Source organism: Pteropus alecto, unplaced genomic scaffold, assembly GCF_000325575.1.
Source record: "Pteropus alecto unplaced genomic scaffold, ASM32557v1 scaffold185, whole genome shotgun sequence".
NCBI classification, from domain to species: domain Eukaryota; kingdom Metazoa; phylum Chordata; class Mammalia; order Chiroptera; family Pteropodidae; genus Pteropus; species Pteropus alecto.
The window spans coordinates 9,087,385-9,092,803 of record NW_006438088.1 but is presented as its reverse complement, the minus strand read 5'-3'; the positions used below and the strand labels follow the sequence as shown (position 1 = coordinate 9,092,803).

The window sequence follows — 5,419 nt, the reverse complement described above, 5'->3', positions numbered from 1 at the left end:
AATTATGTGGAGCTAGAATTTTAACTCAAGAATGACTGTTTCCTGAGCCCAACTTATCAAGCACTTTACTGTATTCACCACTTTGTATCTCTAAGGGAAAAAAAATTAGACCATAGGTGAGGACAACAACAAAACTGAGAAAGTAAAATTTCATAAATTTTGCCATTGAACTCATATTTATTAGTTTACCACATATTTCTTTCAGGTATAAATGGTTGAGTTTATCATACTCCTCTATTCGAATCATATTATCACTTTCATGTTTTATTTATTCTTTTAATTCCATTTTCTACTTCCATTCACCTCCCCCAACAGGAAGCCTTGCTAATGAGTTCATCTGTAAACTTGAATCAGTATTTATCCTTGGAGAATATGTAGTGTTATTGTTTTGACTGTATTTATTTACATAAGATACATTGGGCTGTGCTCTTGTTTCTCTTCAGAGCGAATAAATCTTTTGCCTTTTACTAAAAGATTTCTGTGGAGAGCAACACTGGAAAATTAATTAAATTTTTGAGTCTTCTTCTGGTAATACATACATAAATACATACATACATACATACATACATACATACATACATTGGGCTAGAGATCTCATTCTGTTTCTTATTTTTCTTCCTGAGTACTATATTTTCAAAATCTATATATGTTGTTGGGCATACATCCTGTTCATTACCTATAACTGCTACATAGTATCCCATGGTGAGCATCTGCCATATCTTATTTGTTCATTCTTCCAGTAATAGCTCTCTACATAGCCTCCAACTCTCTGCTGTCACAAACAAAGCCAGGGAACATCTTGGTACATGACCCTTATCTTGAGTGAGAATTTTTCTAGATTATAAACCAGGAGTGGAGGTTCTAGGGCATTAATAGATGAGCCCTCAATGGTCCCATTAATAGGACATAGGATTTCTGTTTCCCTGCATATCCTATTTAGTATTTTAAACCCATTTTTCTACTTGGTTTCTTATTTCCAGATGAGTGGCAGGAATTCTTTGCATAAAAACATATTTATTATTTTTTCTTATTATTTTCTGGTTATTTTTCTTAATTCATATCTATTTTCATATAGTGAATGAAGACAACTCTTCAAAAGATTCCAATCATCATTTTTATGGCATGACCTTTAAATCTATGACCATCCCTTAGCTCTCTACCAGGATAGCCCTTAGGCCCTGAAACTCAGTGTCCCCTATTCATTATTTCTGCCCTATTATCCATCCCCCTGCATTCTGAGTATGTGAATTAATGACATTGCCATCTATCCAGTTGTCCAAACAAGAAATGTCATCAATTTCCTTGGCAAATATTTTTTCTTTATTCAGCACAATCAGTCACATCATGTCAATCCTATCTCAGAAATGTATCTCTTACTTCTTATCTCACCTCACTTTCCATTAGCCTATACCAATGGTCATTACCCACTGTCTCAGCTCTCAAATGAGCTTTCAAACCGGTCTGTCTCCAAAATCCCCTTACTTCACATCATCCCTAAACCGCCACCAAAGTTCAATGAAAAAACAAATGTGGGAGTTTCACTTTGGGAAGATGAATCAGTTCTGAGAATGAATGGTGGCGACAAGAGCACAACAATATGAATGTATTTAACACTAAATTGTCACTTTAAAAAGTTAAAATGGTAAAGTTCATGTTATGCACATTTTACCACTACAAAAAAGTATATAGCCATGTCATCCCCAAGCTTACCAACCCCTTTGTCCTATAATATCCTTCAAACTGGTATGTCATTCTTTGAAAACTCCTGTTACTAAAGGCTAACAAATTGTCTAAAGAAGTCTTTGTTAATTTATATTTCATTTGGGAAGGGAAACACATCAAGTGATTTTCTCAAGGCCAAATTAGCCTACAGATAACAGAAATGGGTGTTTGTTTGGAAAGTTAAAGGATATCTATAGTATAGGGCAACTTATGAGAGAGGAACGGGTCCAAGGGAGAGACTATGATAAAGAATTTTGGGAAACCGGCACTATAAGTCAGTGTTGAGTGCTTGATGGAAAAGTGAATAAAGGAAGAGGGGGAAATTGAAAGACAGGATAACTCTTTGACTCTTCTTCATAGATTAATACTACATATTTACTTATAAAATAATCATAAAAATATCTTATTGATTCTTATGCTTGGTACAGACTCAACTCATTATATTGTAAATTATTCCCTTGATGCTTGAATATCTGGAGACCTGAAGACATGATCTTTCCCCTGAGCAACTGATCCAAAAGAGCTGTTTTCCTTCTTTCTAGGATGGTGGGTTTTTTCTTTCAGTGTAAAAAAAGTCTTTCTATTATCTTCTGGCTTGAAGTCTTTCCATTCAATATTTTCTGACTTCTAGAGTTCTGCTAATGATTTTACCTTGCATCATTGAAGGTAATGCCTTTTTATTCTCTGGCTGTTTCCAAGATTTTCTCTTTGATTATGATATACTGGTGTGTGGTTTTCTTTGAAGTCATTGTGCTTGGTGTTCATTAAACTTTTCTAAATACATCAGTTTTTGAAACTGCTCAGCCATTTTTCTTCAACTACAGCTTTGGTACAATTCTCTCTCTTCTATATTGGCACTTCAATTACATGTATTAGATGTTTTTAGCATCTTTTATATTCTATTTTGTTTTATTAATTTTTTTCCTTTCTATGCTTCAGTTGAATAATGATTGTTGTCTATCTTCTAGTTCTTTCTGATCTCAGCTTTCTCTGGTCTCCTGTGAAACCCACACATGAGAACGTAATTATAGATACTATATTTTAAATTTTGAAATGTTCGATTTTTAATATATTTCAATTTTCTGTTGAAATCCTTCAACTTTTACTTAATTTGTCCATATTTTACTCTATCATCTTTAACATATTAATCATAGATATTTTTAGTCCTTTTCTGCTAACTCCAGTATCTTGATCATGTCTGTGCTTCTATTGGTTATTTTATTTCTTAATTAATGGTAAAATTTTATTTTTCTTTAGATTGTTATACTTTTTAAATTACATTCTAGGTAATTTGGGTGATACATTGTGGAGACATTAGATTATTTTATCTTCCTCTAAAGAGTATTAAGTTTCTTTTTTTCTGACAGGCAATTAAGTTATTGTTTATCACCTTGACTTGCTATACCTTGTTGTTAGGCTTTATTAGGATGAGTCTATTTTTGTTTTGCTCTCTTTCCTAGGGTGTAGCACTTACTCTTAGTGGTGAGTGTTTACCTAGGACTCTCTCTTCTGACTGATACATCTCCCTGCAACTCCAAAGCACCTAAATTTTTTTGCAAAGCACTCCAGCCTCTCTTAGTTATACTCTGCTAAGTCTCCTAGAGTCTTACTCTGGGCATGTGAGCTTAACAGTCAGCCAAAGAAGATTTTTAATGCATGTTCTGGAACTCCTCATCTGCAGCTCCCTCCCCTAAGGTATTCTGGCCCTAAATCCCAGCAGCCTTGGCAACCCTGAATTCTGCTCTCTGTTTCCTCCATCCAGTGAGGCTGTCACTCTCTACTTGGCCTCTGTTACCTGCGTCACAATTTGGAAAATACTTTTATGGAGAAAGTCAGGGTGAACTGTAGGCTCACCTCCAATGTTTTCTTTCTCAAAGATTGAAGCCCTGAGTTAGCTGCTGCCCTGAGTTAGTTGCTGCCTGGTGCTTACAATCTATTTAAAAGAATTTTGAAATAATTTGTATTATCTTTAAGAAAATGTAACACTATAATGATAATTGACTATGATCAAGTAGCGACTATTACCAAAATGCAGATGTGTTTAGCATTAGAACATCTATAATGTATTATTTACAATATGAAAACTTAAAGAAATACAATATGATTATTTCCATTGGTGCGGGAAAAATCATTTGATAAAATTTAATATCTATTCATAGGTTTTTAAAAAACAGTATTTTTATAGATAGTGAAATATTTGAAACATTTAAAATTGGCAATAAGACAATATCTGATATCACCATTTCCATTCAATGTTGAATCCAAGGTTACATAGACAGCATAAGAAAAAAATTTTAAAAGTAAAGAAAATTTTAAATTGTCTTAATTCAAAGAATTCTATATGAATAAAATGATGTAATTCGTAGACAAATTATAAGGATTAACAGGTTAATTTAACATGGGGACTATAAGATCATTATACAAAAATCAATTCTATTTTTATAATCAAGAAAAAATAGTTATGAAATACATTTATAAACAACAATGAAGCACTTAAAATAGCATATAAAAATGATCTTTTAAAGTTATTTTATATATATTTTGTGCATAAAGATTTGGAAAAAATATCTATCAAAATTTTAATCATGGTTTTCTTTGGAATCTTTCCTGATATTTTTGCTTTCTTTTAAAGAATTTTCACTACAGACTAATTTTAATAAATAGATTAATTTTATATTCAGAACATTAAGAATACTCTATATAATCAATTTTTAAAATCACACTTTTACTTCGACTATTTAGAGCTGGAGAGTAAAATGTGAATATGTACCCAGAGGTTAATGTTAGCATCTACTAAAATAATTTGAAAAAATTCTAATTGGTGAAAAAAAAATTTGTCAGAATAATTACTTAATTTTATAAATTCAAACTATTGGTTCATTGATTTAATATTTAATTTTTAAAAGCTCTTTGAACCTCTTAGAACATTAGAGAATCATCTAGTTATCCAAAATGTTTGCTAAAATTTTTAGTAACAAACAGAAATAAACTTTTCATTCCTTGGTTGAAATGATTAAAAGAAAAGACAGGTTTAGTTAAAGTATTTAGGCCTGCAGTTGTTTAGAAAGTATGTTTTGAGATCACTTAAAGGTACCAAGTAGAGTTTTATTCCCCTATTTCTTTCTTCTCAGTGTTTCCCTAACATCTACTTGTATGTTTTAATTTTTAATTTAAGTGTTCTAAGATCTCTCATTTACCAATAAACAAACTGACTGATTTACATTTAAAACTATCATTAATTCAAAACTTGGACCTCAAGAATCACTAGATTGTTCTTCCTGGTATTAAACCTCATTGAATAAACATAACTTGGAATGCTTATAGGCAGTCAAGAACATCTGTCTTAAATTTCTAATTATAAAACTTTAAGTTAAGAAAAAAACTTTTTTTAGATCCCAAGAAAAATTTAATTTCATATGGGTACAATTTTCACCCTACTTATAAAAAATAAAATCATTGCACGTATAAAATTAAACTATTTTTTAAAAATTAAATACAAAATATTCTTTTTATTACAAGAAATATAAGTATGATTAATGTAAATGGCTCATTATAAACTTTACAGCAATGGCTTAAACTAATCTGTCCTTCATTTACATGAATAAGTTTTTTAATAGCTCTATATGCTCTGCTCTGGGAATCATTCTGACTCATTAGTTTCTTTTATTGGATGCTATTACATATCAATCAATACTTA

The 5,419-nt window shown here is 31.2% G+C and overlaps 1 non-coding gene across 1 annotated transcript; it reads left to right on the top strand.

The window, feature by feature from the left end:
• The first annotated feature begins 425 nt into the window (after nucleotides 1-425).
• Nucleotides 426-536, top strand: LOC112482607. Its single transcript, XR_003047361.1, has one exon. It is a non-coding gene; the product is annotated as a U5 spliceosomal RNA (small nuclear RNA).
• Nucleotides 537-5,419: the final 4,883 nt, after the last annotated feature.